Source organism: Talpa europaea (genome assembly GCF_964194135.1).
Source record: "Talpa europaea genome assembly, chromosome: 15".
In the NCBI taxonomy this organism is placed as follows: Eukaryota; Metazoa; Chordata; class Mammalia; order Eulipotyphla; family Talpidae; genus Talpa; species Talpa europaea.
This window is the reverse complement of record NC_140083.1, coordinates 24,435,330-24,458,410: the sequence shown is the minus strand read 5'-3', so window position 1 is coordinate 24,458,410 and position 23,081 is coordinate 24,435,330.

Here is a 23,081-nt window from a genome sequence, read left to right as displayed (position 1 = left end):
CACCCACTGTTTCCCTCAGCAGTGTATTTCAGTCATTCTGTCTGTTCTGCTCCCCACTCTGTCTCTGGTGAATCCTCTCAGCCTCCACACCTCTGGACTACACTCCAGTTCTTGTATGCATAAATAAAAATAAACCTTTAAAAAAGAAAGCAACTTAAAAAATAACAAAAGCACATATCTTTCCAAAATCTTTTTTTTTTTAAAGATTTATTTATTCATGCATGAGCTGGGGTTTAGGCCGGACGTGTGGGGGGTGAGAGGATTCACCAGAGATAGAGTAGGGAGCAGAACAGGCAAATGTACTGAAATACACAGCTGAGGGGAGCAGCGAGCATGACAGGAGAAATCTGCTGCTCCATGTGGGTTTCTCCCTGGCTCGCCTGGAATCTATCTCTCAAACTCTAGTGTTGCAGTGTCTGGTAATAGCTTAATAGTGCTGTCTTTAACCCCTGTGCCACCAGGGAGGGCCCCCTTTCCAAAGTCTTACTTCTTACATAAAAGACAAGGCAAATCTGTGTTAATCCACCACTCACATGATCAGATTTAGAGCAGTCAGAGGAATGTTCTCAGATTTTGACCTTGCCTTGGGTAGTTCTCCTTTATTATTATTATTTTAAAAATTTAATAATTTTCATTGATGTTGTACAATGCATTTAATTTAGGGGAACAGTTTCTCACCTTTTTCAGATGCATATGTTTAAATTCTCAGAACTGAGCAGTTAGCCTATTGCAGTAATCTTTGCATTTCCTATTTTTGCCTTGATAATGTTATTGCAGATCCTCAATGTACCAAAACCATGATTTCAAGAAGCTTTATTTCTTCTCTGCAGGTTAGTTGTTTGCCAAGTGTGTGCTATAAAAATGCCATTCTCTATCTTATAAGGTTGGTAAGGACATCAATTATTTCAAACTCAGCCAGAAAGATAACCAGTCTCAGTCTACCAGTCCCTGATTGCTTGCTAAGACCACTCTGGTATCAATTATAACACTTTGTATTCCGTTCTAGAGAACAGTGTCTACACTAAGTATTTTAAATAATAAAAAAACTAATTATAAAATGTCTTATGACTTAAAATTGATTTTATTACCTGGGATTAAGGGGGAAGGAAGAAAAAGAAAACTCTTAAAATAGCTTTTATGACACCCCCAACTTCATAAATCATGGAAGTGGGGCAGCAAATTGTTTCTGCTTATCTGTGATCTAGAAGATGCTGGCATTGTTATAGTTTCAATCAGGAATCACTATATCAAAAGACTATAGGATTCAGGAAGCTGTGCAAGCTACAGATATGTGTGACATCAGTAAAGTGGATGTCCATGTCTTCCCTCTTGACATCCCTAAGTTAGTGACTGATACTTTGCTAATATTAACACAGAAAAACAATGACCCCTGTAATTGTGGATGGTACGAGAAACCAAAGGACCAGCAGACGTTTGATTATCCCCCACAAATATACCCAGTTGGCCAAAACTAAATTTTATTTACATCTAATTTGCAAAGGAGTCTAGAGAATGTAAATTTTAGCTTTCTAACATTTATGGTTTGAGGAGGCATACTGAAAAGAGGATGGGATGAATGTAGAGTGTGGATCCATGACCTCTACTAAAGGACTTCACCTCTTGGTGTCTTCTACAGCAGTTTGTTTAACACAGACTGTGGGCTTTGCTCTTCAGTATGCTTTTGCAACCACTCTACTGCTCTTTCACCTCATTAGTTTTATGGTGTCATGCCAGAGAGTCCTTTCGAGAAGTTTCTTCTTAGCATAGTATTTTAAGCTTATTCCCTCCTCTGGGACCATGTAGAGTATATAAGAAACAACAATATTGTTCCAATTTAGGAGGAGATAAAGTCAACTTTCAGGATAGCTGGTATTATTAATAGACCAAATCTGCATGCCTTACTCTTTCTCCAAGATGATAGATGAAGCTTCTTATGCATTTATGTTTTAAAAGATTTATTTATTTATGCATGCAAGAATTGGGGTACAGGCCAGAAGTATGGGGGGTTGAGAGGATTCACCAGAGACAGAGTGGGGAACAGAACAGGCAGATTGACCGGAGAACATTGCTGAGGGGAGCAGTGGGAGAGTCAGGAGAGGTCTGCTGCACCATTTAGCTCCCTGAAGGGAAAGAAAGCTCCCTGGCCGGGGATCGAACTCGTGCTATAGTGGCTGTGGACAGCCTCATAGCTTGTGTCTTAACCCCTTGTGCCACCAGGGAGGACCTCTTATGCATTTCTGATGGGCCCTACCCCAAGCCTACACAGAAAGTACCTGTTTTATAATCACAACTATAACTCAAGATGTGTTTCCCAGTATGCATTATAACATAATAATTATAACTTTCAATATTTGAAATACACAGACAGATACTTTCCCTATACTAAAGAAAAAAGCAAGTGACCAAGATAATGAACTATTCAACAAAGATCGTCCAGCTGCCCTATGGCAATTTCTGAATCCTTTTTGTTATCTTCACTCTCTTCAGAAAAATTATAGCGATTCAACCAATTCCCAATCAATTTATTGATACTGACACAAAAATTTTGTGCTTTAGTATTGTAATTTTTATATTTTCATTTCATGTTATATTTTTCTCTGATTTAAAATCCAAAGTGAGGGCCTCCCCGGTGGCGCAGAGGTTGAGTGCTGGGTTACAAAGCTGCCCGCAGCCTCTGCAGCGCCGGTTCCATCCCTGGATGCTCCCCAACACTGGAGGAGGGTCCCCCACATTGTGCGCAGACCTCTCCTGCCGCCCGGCTGCTCCCCTCAGCAGTGTACCTCGGTCCTTCTGCCTGCTCTGCTCCCTGCTCTGGCTCTGGTGAATTCTCTCACCCTCCCGCGCTTCTGACTGTACCCAGTGCTTGCATAAATAAATAAATAAATAAATAAATAAATCTTTAAAAAAAAGGTATTATTAAAAAAAATCTTAAGTGACACTAACATTTTTTTCTTCAAGAATGTATGCATATTTTCAAATGTAAGTTATCTAAATATTATTTTGACAAATAGTACTTAACATATTTTGGCAATCTGAATTGAGGAAATATTTTTGTGAGTGCTCTGAAAAATGAGAAAAAATAGTTTATTCTATACTTCATAAAGCCAAATTAATCTTTATAAATGTAATGTTTCTTTCTGTAAGACTATTCTCAGACTCTTCTGTTCAGTATGTTGGCTTTCTAGAGATGATATCATTGTTTTATATACAATCACAGGGCCTCCCCGGTGGCGCAGCGGTTGAGTGCTGGGTTGCGAAGCTGCCTGCAGCCTCTGCAGCGGTGGTTCGATCCCCGGCTGCTCCCCGGCCACCAGAGGAGGGTCCCACATGGTGTGCAGACCTCTCCTGCTGCCCGCTGCTCCCCTCAGCAGTGTACTTCGGTCCTTCTGCCTGCTCTGCTCCCCGCTCTGGCTCTGGTGAATTCTCTCACCCTCCCGTGCTTCTGACTGTACCCAGTGCATGTATAAACGAAACAAACGAACAAACAAACAAATAAATAAAACATGCCTCTATAAAAAAAAAAGAAAAAAAATTAAAAAAAAAATATATACAATCACAAATTGATGACCACCCTTTTAAATTTATGGTATTCTTTTCACATATTCCCTAGAATATATTAGCTCCCCATTTCTGTACATCATATTTACTATATTGAATGTTATGGAAACCCTGGCAGAATTAGTAGTTTATCAGAACCCAGGAGAGATGTTATTAGTATTCAGAGATTTCCTCAGTCTGGGCTTTTTCTTCCTTCATGGCTATGTGTACTAAAGATCCTCACACTTGACTCAGTTCACTTCAAACTGAACACTACTTACTGATACATTAGGAATTTCCCATCGTGGAAGGTCGGATTTGGAACTAGACTTCTCATTCTATTCCTAGGTAGCTCATGGAATTGAATGAGAAAATGAATTCACTTTATTTTCCTCAGCTCCCGAGAAACAGTGTTGCAGCTTCCCTAGATAATTGTGGGTACACCCATTCTTTTGACAGCTTTGGGGGCATATGATCCCTCTCCAGTTCCCTACTAGGATTTCACTCAACTCTAGATTCTAACATGGTCAGCTGAGATTTCTGTCCTACTAATGTAATCTGTATCAGTACTGTTCTACAGGGTCAAACTCTGCTTCTAGTATCCTCTGTATCAAACACAAGTTGCCCAAAACAATACGGACCCTTCACTTCCAAGGCAATTTTATCTTTTATTCTAAATGTCATAATCAAAAATCCTTGTTATATTGATTTGTTTCCTTTTCCTGCCATTTTTCCCTCTAGATGTTCTGTCAGAAAAACAGGGATATATTAGGTTTTGCATTTTCTAGTTTCCTCTTTGCAAGTTTTCCATGACTCTCCACATGATAGCACTACACCTTTTTTCCTACTCTTCTCAAGAAACTACACATTTTTTATTCACCCTCTTCTCAAAAAATATGAAAAAATAGCTAGTAAATTTATTTACATAAAAATATTTAAAATATTTACATTCCAAAGCAGCAAAGTATGGGTCAAAGAGAAAAATAAGTAATAGTGTAGTTGATATATATTATGCCATGATTGAGAGATTTGTCCTTCAAATTACATGAAGTACTTCCTATACTGTTGTAATTTATGACCATCATTAAGGAGAGATAACATTGCTTTCAGGGAATAACCAGTCTTCCATTCCTGGAGAATAATCTGATTTTATGAATTTTTAAAGGAAGAAGGAATATCAGCGACTATGGTTCTAAAAAATTTCACTGAGTGGGCCTCTTTGATGAAGTGCGAAGTCATTTTCTTACTTCAATTTATAATCTGACTCAATAAGATCAGTTTTTTACACATCCGGAAACCTAGATTTAAATATCTCTTTTGGGAACCAAGATACTTTATTGGCCTCCAATTATTAGTTGTCCAGACTTCAGACTATATCATTTCTATATTTTGGTCCTTTATGATACTCACCAGTTTTTCCTGAAAAGAACTTGTAGGTGATAAAACTAATAACTCATGGGAAAGGACAACTGTGACATTTAACAAGGACAAAATAAATGGTTCAATTTAAGGCCAATATTGCTTTGCAGAATATGAAATGCCATACTCTTAGTAGTCCCAAAAGGCCAACATTTTTCAAGATCTCTCTGAAATGCTAAGAATATTTAATAAGAGACTACAATCTTTATGAAATTTATCTTTATAGTAAATAAGTCATGGTCTCTCATTTAATATCTATTTTTTCAAGGACTAGTTTTTTGAAGGCTGCTAAAACCTTCTTCAGCATCCAATATACTTTTACTTTACTCTTTTCTAAATATGTAAATAAAAATCTGCTTCCTCTCTCCCCAAAATTACATTATAATCCATGAAGCTCAAGTCAATTAATCATCTCTATTTGATTACTGCGAATGGTCTCATTTTCATCAAGCTAGAAACCAAACCTGAAGGATTTCTTAAGAACTTTCTATACAATATAACCATTACAAGTATGCTTGCCAACATACAATGAAATCTAATCAGTTCTCCTTAGTTTTCTTACAGGTATACATTTAAAAAAACTTTGTTACTTATCCCAATATTTTTTCTATCTTTGACTTACTAATAGGAAACAATATTTCAAAAATGGTAACTTTAAAAGTAAATTTAATTTTCTTATAAGTCATTTTTGTTAATTGGAAAAAATGTAAAATGGTACAAGGACATTGGAAGACAGTTTGGCATTTTCTTAGAAAACTGAAAATAGTCTTACTGTATAATACAGCAATCACATGCCTATTTAATTCCCCAACTGCATGCCCACACAAAATCCTGCAAACAAATGTTTACAAAAATTTTATGTTCACAAGAAACTGGAAAGAACCAAGTTGTCCTTTAATAAATAAAATATAAAAGAATTATCTAGTACATTATTTGGTATACTTTATAGAAGAAGGGAAAAAAAGCCAGTAAGTCATTTAAAAGGTAGATATATATTAAATTCATAATGCTAAGTGAAATAAGTCAGTTTTACAAGGCTACATCTTGTTTGATTCCAGTTATATGACATTCTGAAAAAGACAAGACAATAGAGACAGTAAAAAGATTAATGGGGACCTCCCTGGTGGTGCAAGGGGTTAAGCACAGCACTGTGAAGCAATCAGCAGCGTCTGCAGCACCAGTTCCATCCCTGGCCAGCCAGGGAGCTACCCACATGGGGCAGCAGACCCCTTCTGTCTTGCCTGCTGCTCCCCTCAGCAGTGTATTTCAGTCAATCTACCTGTTCTGCTCCCCACTCTGCCTCTGGTGAATCCTCTCATCCCCCACATCTCTGGCTCTACCCCAGTTCTTATATGCATAAATAAATAACTCTTTAGAAAAAGAAAAAATAAAGGATTAATGGGGAAACAGAGAGGATGAATATAAGAAATTTGACTATAGTAATGAACTTATATTATACTGATATTATAATGGTAGATACAAGACACTATGTACTTATTATTTTTTTAAAGATTTATTTATTTATACAAGCACTGGGTACAGTCAGAAGCGTGGGAGGGTGAGGGAATTCACCAGAGCCAGAGTGGGGAACAGAACAGGCAGACTGACAAAAAACACTGCTGAGGGGAGCAGTGGGCTGCAGGAGAGGTCTGTCAAACCATGTGGGACCCTCGCTGGTGGCTGGAGATCAAACCGGCACTGCCGAGGCTGTGGACAGCTTCACAGCCCAGCACTCAACCACTGCACCACCAGGGGAGGCCCACTATGTACTTATTAAATCTCTTCTACTTTATAGTACAATGAGTAAAACTTAGTGTATAGGGGGGAGATGGTCATAGGCATGAAGAAACCAACTGAATGAGGCCCCAAAGGCCAAAGTTTTAACACTTTGAGCAATAAAATAAATAAGGTAGCATTGAATTATAACCTAAAGCATTAAAAAAAATGGGTTCATACTAATACAAATGAAATGATTAGATACATTGCTAAGCAGAGAAGTAGAGTTAAGTCTCCTACACAGAAAAATCCCAAATAATTCATGTAGAGATTCTGCCCTCAAGTATTTAAACCATAATTTCCCACTCCATAAGTTAGGAGTACAATAGTGACGTCCTTCAAAGTGCTGTACTGTTTCAAATCAGGTGATAAATCCTAACAATAGTGATACATGCTGGTAGAAATGATGATATACGATGAAAAATGCATTTTATATGTGTAATCTTCCTCCTAAAAGTGTCGACCCTTGTGTAATTATGAAAAAAAAAGAAGCACCATATATATGCCACCTGATGAGTACTCCTCACAGCTGCCAAATGGCATTAAAAAAAAAAAGTCTGAGAAATTGTCAAAAGTGTTCTTCAGGGAGCCTAAATAACTATAATGACAAAAAGCAATGTGATCAGGTGAATAGGCTCCTGAAACATAAAAAAGATTATTTTAGTAATAAGACCAGCTGAATAAAATATGGTCTTTTGTAAATGAATCCAGATTTGTTTTCTAATTGTAACAGACATGTCAACATATATGTTAACAACAGCGTAAACTGCAAGGAGATTATATCAACTATCAACTTTACAATGTTTCTGTAAATCTAAAACATCATAAAATAAAAATATTTAAAACCAGTTTTGCATAACTGGTCTGAAAAGATGCATTAACCATGTAGCAGAGCCAGGATTTGAACCCAGGCATTCTGACCATAGAGTCCACCTTACTGCCAAATGTTAGTGACTGTGAAGAGTGATGGAAAATAACATAAAAAGAAAAATATTTGAGGAAACACTGGGTTAGCAAAGATAAGGAAGCTTCTTTATCAAATAAAAAGATTTCTAGGTACCTTCAGTGAACTAATGTAACTGTGACCACACAAGAAAAGAATAGCATTCAACCATGGAATCAGTTTTCCCCCTGGAACTCTTATCTTGGAGCACATCCTAACACTTGTGTTCCATAAAATATACAAATTTGGGAGCAATGATATGCCAATTTTGCACATCTGGGAGGTGAATAAAATTACTCTAAACTAAACCCTGGACCTTGCAGATAATATGTTAGTTTTAGTTTGTACATTTGTTTGTACTGTCCATTTTAAACAGAGTTGGGGAGATATACTAAGACAAAAGTATCTTGCTTACATAATTAATCTTCACTTTATAGGAAAACTAAGAGAGGAGAAATAAAAGATGAAATAGTATCTCTTGTTCATAGTTGGTATATTTCTCTATTTAACTGAATAATTTTAAAATAATGATGTCTGCTTTTCTATAATTAATCGGTTTGTCATTTTTTTTTTTTTTTGGCAAAACTCTGTTCATTTTCTTCCGATTATATCACAATGATCACTGTCCAAATGTGCTGGTAATAGAAAAGGAAAGAAAAAGAAGTTCCTATAACTTTTATACTTTCATCATCATATTGCTAAATATTAAATATGCATATATTCAAACATACCATGTAGACTACACTACAAATTTTTTTATTTATCTATGTGCCCAAATATGTTAATTGTAATAAATTGATATTTCTCCTTAACTTTTAAGACTATATTATTTAGCTCGACTTGTTAAAAATCAGTAATGATGTTGGAATAATTATTCTGTATTTTATTAATTAATATAGTATTTAATTTTATAAATAAATGCATATATGACTTATCACTTTATTTATACAGACAAAAACATGTTGCTGGTTACCATATTAGTACAAAAAATGCAAATATATCAAGTAAAATCATTAACATTGAAGGAAAAGATAAACTCTAATTCATACTGATGAAATGAAATTACAGAAAAGTTCCATAGCTACAAATTAAAGACAGCTTATTGATTTATTAACTTTATGTTTACATTTATTTTTATTTACTAACTTTTAACCCATTTTATTTTATTTATTAATTTTTAACTTTTATTTTTATTTATTAACTTTTATTTTTTTTATGCATACAAGAGCCAGGGTGCAGGCCAGAGATGCAGTGTGTGGGAGGATTCACCAGAGACAGAGTGGGGAGCAGAACTGGCAGATGTTTTGGAATACACTGCTGAGGGGAGCAGTGGGTGAGGCAGGAGAGGTCTGCTGCGCCATGTGGGTCACCTCCCTGGCCAAGGATCGAACTCATGCTTCATAGTGCTGTGTCTTAACCCCTTGCGCCACCAGGGAGGCCCCTGCAATATCTTTATTAAATAATAAAACTAAAGACTGATAAAAAGGATGATGATAATTGACAGTTGATTAAATTACTCGAAAGTCCTATCATTATTAATTGATAATGCTAGAATTTGGGCATATATCTTTGAATCTAGACTGTGTGATTTTAATTTTAATTTTTCTAATTTTTATTAATTTAAGTAATATGAAATTAATTTTAAATTAATTGGTTAAATGTCAATTTTAAATTTGAAGAGCTTTGTGCATACTTTACCCTTTTTTTAACCTATCAAAAACCCTAGGAAATAGTATTCTTTTTTATTCTCATCTGATGGGTAAAGAAACTCAAGATTTTCAAAATTATTAAATTTTCCCATGTTCTCAAAATTAAACCAAGTTGCTATAGTCCTGCTCCTTTCTGGAACCAATGTCATGCCTTGTCATGATTTCATTCTCCTTAAGACTATATAAAAGATATTTAACTTCTGTATTAATATATCAAAATATTTTGCAACACATTGCTCTATGTTGTGCAATTTATAAAACTAACGTGACTTGGAAAATATTTTTACATTTCATATAATTGATATTGATATGTTTTGCTTTTCTTGGTAGCTTGAGTAGGATTGAAATAATTAAAATACCATCCCTCTAGTAGCCTCAGTTCTTTTTTTTTTTTTAAGATTTATTTATTTATTCACTGGGGTACAGGCCAGAGGCGCAGGAGGGTGAGAGAATTCACCAGAGACAGAGCAGGGAACAGAACAGGCAGACGGACCGAAACACTGCTGAGGGGAGCAGCGGGCATGACAGGAGAGGCTCACTGTGCCATGTGGGTATCTCCCTGGCCGGCCAGGAATGGAACCCGCACTGCAGAGGCTGTGGAAAGCTTCACAGCACTGGTAGCCTCAGTTCTATAGTCAGGTGTCTAGGCTTTTTCCTTAGTTTGGTTTTTATCTGACCCTTTGTTTGGTTTCTCAGATATAAGTGACAATATCTGGCATTTGTCTTTCTCCTGCTAACTTATTTTTGCTTAGCACAGTACCCTCCAGTTTCATTCATGTTGTGGCAAATGGCAAGGTTTTATCTTTGTTTATGGTTGATTAATATACCACAATCTCCTAATCTAGTCACTTCTTTGGGCACTTAGGTTGTTTCCATTGATTGACTATTGTAAATTAACACAGGAGTGCATTCTTCAGGTACATGCCTAGAAGTGGAATTACTGGATCCCTGAAGATAAGTGGTGATGGACATTTTTTCATGTGCTTATGAGTCATCTCTTTCTATTCTTTGTAGAAGTTCTGAGTTCTTCTGTCCATGTTTTTATTGGGCTGTTTGTTTTATTTTTGTTGAGTTGTATGGATTTTTGTAGATCTTTGATATTGGCCCCTTCTCAGATTCAAATCTATATTATTTTCTAAATTACCTCCAAAACTCCTCAAAGGGTCAGGATCACTTGTCTTGCTCATAACACTTTACTCTAGTGGCTCTCAAGAAATCTACCTTTTAAATAGACTACATGAACTACATGAACTAAATGTACTATTTACATGGAATGTAATTAACCTTGGGAATGTTACTTAAGCACTTCACTCTACAGTTTTATGTCCCATGTATAAAATCAGAACTACATACCTAATAGGAATCTTTATTAAAATAATGCAATGCAGAAAAAGCAACATATTTTTATTTTATATGTTCAATAATAAGTAACTCCCAATATTTAATTTACCTCCTTCTCTGCAACATACACAGATGTCCTTAATTCAACTTCTACACTATTCTCCATAGGTAAAAGTGTGAATCAGTCTATATTCTCAGCAATGGTGTACAAGGACTCCTTTTTCAGTTATTATACTTCAATCCCTCTCATCAAGCAGCATGCTAAGAATAACTTTATAGCTGACTCATCTAACACAGCTGAGACGTGGACTTTATATTTCCAAGAAATTTTCCTTTCAGTCTACATTGGTTACTGATTTTCTCAGTCATACCTTAGAGTCTAATTCCCATAAACTTTCCTTATTTGGGATCACAATTACACACATGCCACTCTTCACAGTATTCCTGGATTACAACATCCGCTGTTCTTCAACTCCACTGGGATCATTTAGCTTTGATTCTTCTTTTCCTTCCAATAGCTTCCTGTCTACCAATAGCCTCCTGACTTTCCTTACCTCTCTGTGTAGATTCATTGATCCAGCAAGCCAAGTTGTCTTTTGCATGTACATTTCACTTATTTTTCCCACTACCTCTCAGCTACACTGGGATTTTAAGTCCTTTAAAGTTGGCCTTTACTTTTTCCCCATATTTATTTGGCTCAAGTCCCAATTCACATAACCCTTTCTCATCCCCATTCACCTACGTTTACTCCTCAGATCATCTAGTGGCACTTTGAATGCCACTGCAATTCACTCAATAAGACCCATGAGTGCAGGAAACATATTGGACCTGCTGTCACTTCCAATTATAATCTGCTTTACCAATATTATTATTAATGTTTCAGCTCTTTTTTCTTCACATATGCCCCTATCTCCCAACTATTTTCCATTTTCTATACAAAACAGAACTCCTTTTCTTAGATACTCTGAGTTTTAAAACTACTAATATAAACCGGGTTCTGCTAGGTCACTCTATCCAAGTCATCTGTTTTGTATTGGTTAATATTATTCCTTGCAGATGACAGGAAATGCAATTCAAACTGGCTTAAACAACAACACAAAAAAAATTTATTGCCTCATGTAACTGAAATGTCCAGCTGTAAGTTTTCAGGTGCAGCTTGATCCAGAGCCGCAAATCCTGTCAACAGGACTTATATTCTCTACATGGTTTGGCTCTAAATGTACCATACTGGCTTTGTTCTCTGTTCCCAGCCTTCCAGATTTGGGTCCAATGGGGAAGAGTCTCTGCTTTTGTTTCATTGTCCCAGGAAGCATCCCATTTTATCTCAATGGCTTTCTTTGCATATTTATCACTTAGTCATCACTGTGTACAAGTGTATGTTCTGAGTTCATTTGGTCAAACTTGAGTCTCCCACCTGCCTGTCCTAACTCTGACCTTAGGGGTAAAATCTCATATGAGCAGCTGGACAGAGACTTCCTCAAAAAACAAGTTAAATAACCATTTTATGTAGCTACCAGATTAATACTATGCCGCACACACAAATTCTTTTACTGTAAATCACACTTATAGGAAAAAAACAGATAACATGTTAACATATTTACACCCTGTTCTCTTACCATTTTGGTCACATAAACAAGAAAAAGTATTGAATGACCCACTTCTCTAATTGAAGGGATTTAATCATCTTTATTAGATATTTTCTTTTTTCCAAAGATTTGATGATAAACTCAAACCATGAACTGCTGATATTTGTGCTTATTAGTTACATTCACATAAGTATGTCCAAAGTTCTTTGTATGTTTCATATTACTCCTTAATTGAAACATATTATATATTTAAATATCTTCACTTCCAAAAGTAGTAAGGTGAAGAAATAATTAACCTCATGTTCCATGAAATATCAAATGTGATAACATTTTATAATAAAACAACATAATGTAAGGAACGTGCAGTTGGCAACATGTGGGTTAAAGTCTATCTCCACAAGATTATATAGTTTTACAATCAATAAGATAAAGATGGGCTTGGGGGCAGTTTGGAAGAAGGACAGACACTACATGCACCAAAAGTAACAGCCAGGAATTTAAAACAAAAAAAAGGAAAATAAGCTAACTGGCAGAAGAAGTAAAATCTGCACTTGGAAAAGTATTCACGGTGTGTTGGCAGGAAAACACTTGAGTTGCTCCTAGTTCTGTCACTTACTCCCAGAATTTGGTAGGTTATTAAAAGTTCTTCAGACTTCTGTTTCAATATCTCTGAAATGGGCATAATAAATCATGCCAGGTGGTGATAACATGTCAAGTGCTGTATGTGGGAGCTTGGATTATCATGTACATAAACTATTCTGAGTCTTTACCTTGATTAATCTTTGCTTTGACTATTCTGTGCCTCTCAGTCTACAGAAACAGGGAAGGTTGATAATAAACTTCAGGGCGGAAATCCTAGTAGGAGGATCTATACATGCTAAAAACAGTATTGCAGAAATAGGGAAAGTTTGAGATAAGAAACCTCTCAGGGCAAAAGTCCGGGTAGGATCTATACATGCTGAAAACAGCATGTGCAGAAACAGGGAAAGTTTGAGATAAGGAACCTCTCAGGGCAGAAGTCCTGATGTGAGGAATCTATACATGCTGAAACAGCATGTGCAGAAACAGCAATAGATGTTATGTTAGAGTAGCATAAACACTGAGACTTTCCTTGACTTTCTTCCTATTTCCCAATCTTGGCAGGGGCCAGCTGGTTACGCATCCCCCACACACTTGTGCATTCCGAGTTTGCCTGCTTGCTGCTTTGATCTTTTTATTTCATTTTCTGTCTGATTCTAAATAAAAATGAGAACGCCATTGGAACTGGACTGCACTTTCATGGTGTAGCCCCTCTAGGCTTCTCATTGTTCTGCACATGGACTCTAAGTAATCCTTTTTCATCCCACTGCCACAAGTTGAAATGAGACAGCTTTACAGGTGTCATCTGAAACTGACCCCAGCACACAGAGGTCAGGGTGAGATGGAAGAAAGAGGCAGGCTATTCCAGGTTGGAAGGTGGTTGTTTTAATGAACAAAGGATAGATCAATAAACCAACACCTGATTGAGTTACAGATGGGTGTTACAGGACCCTCACGCCCAAGAGAAATTTAAGCTGTGTTGGAGTTGTTGACTCTACAAAAAAGTGGAAATAGTCCACACAGATTCACTTTAAGTAAATAAGGTTTCTGTTCAGTGCAGTTCAAATTGGTGGAAAGTCAGTCAAGTGGTGATTTCAGTCCCACCGTGTTCCTTGACTTACAGGTATGGCTTTATTTCCTTCTTCGGAGTGGGCAATCTGGGCATGCTTAAATGTGCTGTTGAGCAATCTTGCAACTCTGCGTGGTTCTTACCCAGACTCAGAATGGCTCTAATTTTCTTTTTCTTTTTTATATAATTTATCAAAGTGGACTTATTTAAGAGGCATTATCTTGGGAAACTAGAGGCAAGGATTGTTCTGTATCCACTCCCAAACTCAAAGTTTTGTAGATGTTTTAGCTGTATGCAGTCAAATATGCTACTCAAATAGCCTCAGCAAGGGTGTATCTTTAAAGCAACACTTAGGAACATACATTCAAAAGAGAGTGATAAGAATCCTCTCATAACTCTAGCGACAATGCTATAACATACATTCCCAGGAGAGTGAGGATTAGAAGTCTCCAGTTACTGCAGGATAGAGCTCATGGGGGTCAGTGAAGCAGTCATATTCTTTTTCTTGTCTTCCCTAATAATTGCAAATGTATACAATGTTGTAATATTGAACACGATTATTACCAATTTGAAGATAGAAATTTAATTTATAAGTAGAAGGGAATGAAAGGATGATCACAAAGAATAGAAACCTAGGGCCTCCCCTGGTGGTGCAACGCTATGAAGCTGTCCACAGCCTCTGCAGCACCGGTTCGATCCTGTCTGGCCAGGGAGATTCTCACATAGTGGGCAGATCTCTCCTGTCTCACCCGCTGCTCCCCTCAGCAGTGTATTTCATCAGTCTGCCTGTTCTGTTCCCCACTCTGTCTCTGGTGAATCCTCTCACCCTCCTGTGAATCTGGCCTGTATGCCGGTTCTTGTATAAATAAATAAATAAATCTTTAAGAAAAAGGAATAGAAACCAAAACAAATGCATTAGTAGAAAAGAAAGTAGACTCTAAAACTAGGAAAATTTTTTCTCTTATGCATTCTCCCTCCCAATCTCAGATTTTAAAACTTAAGAAGCAAAATTTGGACTCCCTTCTATGTATGTCATTTTCCCTACATTGCTTAATTCTGATCATACTTTTTTTTTTTTTTTTGTGAGTTGAAATCTCAAGTATGTCTGCCAACAAGACCTAATAAATCTAAGGATCTCGATAATTTTCACACCTGGCAATGCAGAATACCCAAATTATTCACTTAAATAGTTATCTAATATTGTTCATATTACAGTTTTCAATTCATGTCTAAGTACATTGGCTGTATATAGACAGGCAAAAGGTTAAATAAAGCAATAATAAATTGTGTAACCATCACAAGCAGTAAAGGAGAGAATGTTAATCTTGGCTTTTCTGTACTAATTATATTTTATGAATTAATAATATCTTTCTCTCACCTCCCTTGAAGAAAATCTTGAGCATGTTCAAATTATCAATTATTAATTGATTAACATCAGCAAAGATTTATCGAGGGTAGGATTTTCTAAGCTTTTTGAAAAATCAGTGCAATGCAAAATTGATGGTGGACCTTTCCTGGCAGATGTACATGTTAATTACTGAACCTAAATGATTTTTATCAGTCTTATGATGATTAAAGTACTAGAAAAATAATTTGACAACTCATTCCCTTGTCATAAGGGCATCTAATTTTTTTCTTTGGGAGGAAATTCCCTTCCTAGTAATCACAATGTTTGAGAAGAGATTCTTTTTTTTTTCTCAACTATCTCAACCTAAGACGTGATTTTTATGAATGCAGTTTTTAAAATTGTGCATATGGTTAACTTGGTTAAAACAAGTTAGTCTATTCCTGATAAATACATAAAAATATACAACCACCTTAGATTTAGATAGAGAAAAATAGAAGGAATTTATGGAGTATACGGAAACATCCTGTACACAGCATATCCTGTCAGTCTTCCATGTGTTCTTGTACACGTTCTATGAACCCCTTCACCCACACACTGAAAAGATTTTCCTCCATGTTAGCAGAGAAATGAAGCTCAAAGTCCTCTGCATTTTTTTTTAAAGATTTATTTATTTAGGCATACAAGAACCAGGGTACAGGCCAGAGGTACAGGGGGTGAGAAGATTCACCAGAGACAGACTGGGGAACAGAACAGGCAGATTGACTGAAATACACTGCTGAGGGGAGCAGCAGGCAAGTCAGAGAGGTCTGCTGCGCCATGTGGGTTGTACCTTGGACGGGGATTGAACTTGTCCTGCAGTGGCTGCGGATAGCTTCAAAGGTTGCATCTTAACCCCTTAAGACACAAGGGAGGCCCAGTCCTCTGCATTTTTTCTGTTTCTACTTCCATAATCTAAATATTACATCCAGTCCATCACGCAATTTTTCTTCTTTTTTTTCATTTTAATTATTCCCAATAGTTTTATAGCTGAGATTTCTAAATGTTCAAACTTTGGATTTAAACATAATTTTTATAAATGTTACTTTATAAATATGTTTAGTGTTACATATTGGTAACTGCCTCTTGCAAACTTAGTTTAACAAGATTAGTAAATTAATATGTGGAGTAGAAATATACAACGGGGGTCTCCCCGGTGGTGCAGCGGTTGAGCGCTGGGTTGCAAAGCTGCCCGCAGCCTCTGCAGCGCCTGTTCGATCCCCGGCTGCTCCCCGGCCACCGGAGGAGGGTCCCACATGGCGCGCAGACCTCTCCTGCCGCCCGCTGCTCCCCTCAGCAGTGTACTTCGGTCCTTCTGCCTGTTCTGCTCCCCGCTCTGGCTCTGGTGAATTCTCTCACCCTCCCGAGCTTCTGACTGTACCCAGTGCTTGTATAAATAAATAAATAAATAAATCTTAAAAAAAAAAAAAAAAAGAAATATACAACTAATGATTCTGTCAGAAGTTCCAGAAAACATGATTACAATAAATCATAAGATATTGAATGTAATATTGAGGTTGTTTCATGAATTTTCAGTGAGAAAATATCACCTCTTATATTCCCAATACAATTTTGAACCTCCTTTATAAAACACCTTTAACTTTCATTATTGGTTTAATTTATATATTTGTTTTATTTTATTTTACTTTATTTACACAAGCACTGGGTACAGTCAGAAGTGTGGGAGGGTGAGATAATTCACCAGAGCCAGAGCAGAGAACAGAACAGGCAGTCTGACAAAATACACTGCTGAGGGGAGCAGCGGGCCGCAGGAGGGGTCTGTGCGCCATGTGGGACCCTTGCTGGTGGCCGGAGATCGAACCGGCGCTGCAGAGGCTGCGGGCAGCTTTGCAACCCAGCACTCAACCCCTGCACCACCGGGGAGGCCCTAATTCATATATTTTTTACTGTGTTATGGGCTGTATTACTGACAGCTCAAAGCTGGATGCTGGAAGCTGGATATTGTGAGTAAACCAACACTGTTATGGGATGTTAGGACCATGTTACCACAGATTAACCAAAGAGGAGACAAGCTTGAAGAATGCCTCTCTATTCAGTGTGTGAGTTCTGCAGTAGACATTTATAGAGACTTTTATTCTAGCATAGATGATTAGGAAACACTGTTACATTCTCTAAGAGTTGAAGGGCCATGTGAATAGAGAGAGTCAATGATCATGGCTGAAGCTGTTTTCAGATGTGATTTCAGATGATTCAGACCTGAATGCATGTCTTATTCCGCATACATAGATAGAACTAGTCAAGTTCAAAATTATTTGCAAACAAAATTATTTGCCACTGATCAACCTTCATATCTGGGCCCAAAATGCCTGAATTGTAAAGGCTAGCTAACTAAGTTGCTCAGTTATTACCTGATATGATTTATTCACTTTTGTGCCCTTAGCTGCCCTACTTTTCAAAAATCTCTTTACTTCACTTACAATACTTCCATAAATGGTCTGGTACTTTCTTTTTAAAATTATTTCCAATTTCTTTAAATCGTATGCTTTCCCCTTTGAAAACTTTATCCTATTGAATTAACCTATATTGGGTCCCACACAAAATCCTATTACATTTGTATTCAGTATATTTAAAAAATGACTTGACAAAATAGCTTGAAAATCACAAAATTAAGTGATTGAGAGAATATGCTTTCTGGTCAGATAGACCTTGCTATAAGTATCAGCATTACCACTTTCTGCTGTGTGATGGTGGAAAATTGCTTTAACCTCTCTGAATGTCAGTTTCCTCCACAGAAAACTGAGAACATTAAATGTATGTACCTAATAACTTCTTTTGGCAAAAGCTAAGGCTGATTCTTAGTATATGATAGGAACTCATTAACTACTCACCAGCTGGACATTAGTCAAGTTCCTGGGGACTTGACATGGCTATGCCCCTAGAACATGACTTTGGAAAAGACCCCTTAACCTCTTTGAGAATCTGTTGGAGACCCCTGAGTCACGCAATGCTGAGACAAGAAAAACATCAAAGTCATGGCTAAAAAAACTGATCAGCTCTGGTCGGAGGACTGACCCGTGTACAGATTGGAATGTTCTTTCTTGTGTCTGTGAAACTGTGTCTAGGGAACAAACTAGATTAGAAAAAGAAACAGAATGACATTGATGTTTTCCTTGTCTCAGCACTGTGTGCCTTAGGGGTCTCCAACAAGAATCAATATTATCAATGCCTAAGTTAGATATTAAATTAAACATTTTCAGTCTTGTTCATGTAATTGTGAGATTAGTGAAGATTGAAAGTCAATCATTTAGTCCCAATATTGTTATTTATACCTTTTTATTATTCTTAATTAAATAGTTTATTAATTCAGATGCTGTAATAAAGTGAATGTGTTTTTTCAGAACTCTTAAGTTGAAACCTAATTTTAGAAAGCAAGATCTTTGAGAGACATGAGGGAGGAGCCTTGTGGTAGGATTGGTGCCCTGATTAGAAGACTTAAGAAATCGCTTACATCCTCTCTTTGCCTTATCAAGACACCTCTGTTGGTGAACTAGAAAGACTTCACCAGAACTGGATCATGCTGGCAGCCTGATCTTTGATTTACCAACCATGAGAACAGAATAAATTTCTGTTGTTACAGCTACCCATTCTATGGTAATTTGCTGTAACTGCCCCAAAGGTCCAAAACAGATAGTTTAGCATAGGAGTAGGGTACAAGTTGGGAAAATATGAAGACTTTATATGGTTTTCACAAGACATTCTCTAAAGCACAGTAGTGTAATAAATAACATATGTTTAGAAAAGAGTTAGTGGTCAGGAAATAATAAACCAAAATCCAGGAATAAGAATAGAGGTAATACAAGTCTGAGGAAAAAAAGGCGGAAGACCGTAGAGATGATATTATCTTGGAGACACTGGCTCATGTTAGGTAGTCAGTCTGCGAGGATTCATTTTATTATTCTACTTCATAATTTATGTACATGTTATATACATTCTCTTAAGTTTCAAATAATATATGAAATTCTAAAAATTGTAAATAGATATTAACTATTGTTTCCAAATAGTTAAATCAAATTTAACTATTTGAAATATATCAGTGTGTATGTTAAATATACTAATTTTATATTTGAGGAAAGAAAAAAAATACAAATCTTGATCGCAAAGAACATTTCTTCCAGAAAAAAACTTACATGAAATACATGTTTACAGAAGATTTTAAAACTTTATATGCAAGTCTTGTGGAATAAAATGCAGAACACCTTCACACTCCTCTTCCTTTCAACTTACATCTACCCTCCACCATACATGTGTTCCTATCACTGACTTTCATCCAGATTTTTATTACTTTTATAACTTGATTATTTCCAGGACATAATCATACTGGGTTTTTTTTTTTTAACACTCCATAACATAGTAAAGGACTAACTGAGAAACAAGATTATTTTGTGAGTTTATGAATGACAAGCACCCTGTTTTGTTTTCTTTTTTGCCACAACGTGTTACACATTGGCTTTGGTTTTAATACACAAACTTGGTGCACACGGCAAACAAAGAACAAAGAAGCATGTTGTTGGAATCAGTTGTGCACTAGCCTCTGAGGATAGACTTCGAGGTATGAGCTTATAGAAATTCTTTCTGGTTGGAAGTTGTATGTATTCCCTCCTGCTGTTTTATCCCCTGTGCTTGCTTATACACTAGAATCATTGTGAGGCTCTATTCACAGAAATTCTGTTGGGCTATTAGGCTCGAACCATGACTCTTTCATATGTGAAATCTTGCAGTTTTTTTTTTTCCACAATAAGCTACTTACATCAAAATCTATAAAAATAAAAGAGTGTTTTAAAGGTTTTTAAATGATTCTATGTAATAGGAATCCCGAACCACATTAAATTGTGACAAGTTGGACAAATTTACATCTTCCTCCTCATCTTCGTGACTCGCTTCTGCATAAAATGTCTCTAAAGAACGGAAAGACACCAAATAAACAGATGTGAGAAAGTGCGAGTTTGGCCAGAATGAAGACATATCATAAGGGATATGGGCAAGATGCCCAGCATTCTTCAAAGACACCTGAATTCTGTTTTCTTTGCAAAATGTAAAGTTTCCATGTTCAGTTGATTCCCTTATGATAGAAACTTAATCAAATAGAATATAAGAAATATTCTACTAGGTTTGATGGCTTTCCTTTTGTGTCTGTAAACTTTATAAGGTCAGAAACTATATTAGTTGTTTTTTTTTTTCTAAGTCATTTTGTTGTCACAAATAACCTCATAATTTCACTGGCTTAAAAAAATAAAGTTATATATTTGTTTGTATGATATTGAGGTAGATCATGGAGCTCTGCTCCACATTAATTCTGGAAAACACACTGAAGAAACTGACACTAGCTGAGACCTGCCATTATCATGGCAGAAAGAACAGAATAATGGTAGAAAACTATGGAGACTCTTAAAATCTCTTCTTGGTAATAGCATATACCACTTTTGCTTACATGCCATTGGATATAGCCAATAGCACAGTCAATCTTGATGCCAAATGAACAGGAAATTGTATCTTCCTACTTAGCTGTACACTGTAAACCAGATGACAATGAGTAAAGATTATATTCCTTTAATAGGAAGAATATCAAATAATTGGGAGCAATAACAAAGACACAAAATTTAATCCAACATTGGGTCTCCCCAGTAGCGCAGCAGTTGAGCGCTGGGTTGCGAAGCTGCCCATAGCCTCTGCAGCGCTGGTTCGATCCCCGGCCACCGGGTGAGTGTCCCACATGGCGCGCAGACCTCTCCTGTGGCCTGCTGCTACCCTCAGCAGTGTACTTCGTCAGTCTGCCTACTCTGCTCTCCACTTTGACTCTGGTGAATTCTCTCACCCTCCCGCGCTTCTGACTGTACCACAGCTCTTGTATAAATAAAATAAATCTTTAAAAAAATAATTTAAATTAAATAATTAATTTACTTATGCTTTTAGTTTTAGCCCAAAGCACTCTAATAAATGTTTAGGATACAGTAGTGAATAAATTAATGACAGTCCTGGGAATCATGGAGCTCATATTCTAATGGTAGTGGAGAGATAATAAAATTAAGTGTACAATAGTAAGATAGTGATCATTTCTATGAGAACAGCTAGAAAGTGCTAAGAGCTGAAGTTTTAAATAAAAAGCTAAAAAATATCTCACTAGGAAGTATAAAGTACAGAAGAAATGTGGGAGAACAATGTGAAGATCTGAATGGAAGTATTACAAGAAGAGAGATTGTTGTGTGATAGCCCCTAAATAGCAATGGCACATTCCTATTTAGTGCCATTCCTATTTAGTGATTTTGAGGTACAGCAAGAAGACTAAAGTAGCTAGAACTGAGGCAGCTAGATCTCTCAAAAACAGATCAGTGCACCAATTTTGGTAGAGAAGTGTTGGATTTTTAACATACTCAGCTTTTGCTATAAGTAACGTAGGAAATCATGAAAGGGTTTTAAGTAGTGACGTGATCTGATTATATTTTAAAGAATCATTCTCATTGAAACATTGAGAACAGATTAGCATGAGGTTGAATGGGAGAAGGAAAACTAGTTATGAGCCTATAGTAACCTACTCTCTTAGAGAGGACAATGATTCCCATCATAAGGGAGCAGTGTTGGTATAAGAAATGGTTGAGTACTAGATACATTTTTAAATGAAAAACCCTTAAGTTTTCCTTCTGTATTATTAGTGGATTAAGAGATAGGTACCAAGGATGGCCCCAAGATTTTGTTTGAGTAAATAAAGAATTGATGAGGTGGTTTAACTGTATCAGCAAATCCAATTTTTTCAACTCCTATTAGCCATGTGTTTTGAATACAAATACTCCTGTGCTGAATTTGTGTCTGGCCATTTGACTTGTGTTAGCCAATGTAGTAGAAATCTGTGAGACTTCAACAAACAATCTTACTACAATATGCACAGGAAAAAAGAATAGAAATAAAAGCAAAAAAAAAAAAGTCGTTTTCCTGCAAAGTCACCAAGGTGACTGACCTCAAGGAGAAACTAGAAACCCAAATTACAAAAGTGTTGGTTTGTACTTGAAACTACTTTTTTAGTCTTTAAGAACTTGGTCAAATATGCCCCCAAAATGAGTGCTAATCTGCTAAGTGAATAATGGCAACCAGTTTTCAATAGGTGAAAATACCAAAGTATTGGCAAGGAAGTAAAACAATAGGAATTTTCAAAAAAGACACATAATATTAAAAATATGCTTGCATATTGGGGCACATTCCCTTGTTCACCTGAAACCCAACACCTCCATGCATACAAGTCCAAACAGGTGTTCAGATGAGGTGTTCAGATGAAACATGTAGCCCAATCCCCTCATTGCCCACGATGATAATCAGGCAATCTCTCAAAGCTAACTTCAGATGCTTGAGTGAGCCCAGCTGATGCTAGCTCAAGCTGCCAGCCCGCATAAATATTACCTAAAGAACTCATTTCTTTGTTTTTTTGGTTTTGTTTTTGTTTTTAGCTACTGCATTGAAGGAAGCTGTCAGGAAGCAAAAGCTATCTGATATAATGAAGTAACTATTGACTTAGATGGGGATGATTTTGAGGAGTTCGGTTTTATATATGGACACATTATGTGTGAGATGTATCCAAGTAGGAAGAATGAATAAGGGAAATATGTAACTAAGACAGGCAGCTTAAGATCTTAGAGTCTTTGTTGCATGCCCTACTTTTTAAATCTCTCAATTAAATACTAATTATGTCCTACAAATCCATGCTTGGTGCTGTGAGATATGAAATTTTTTT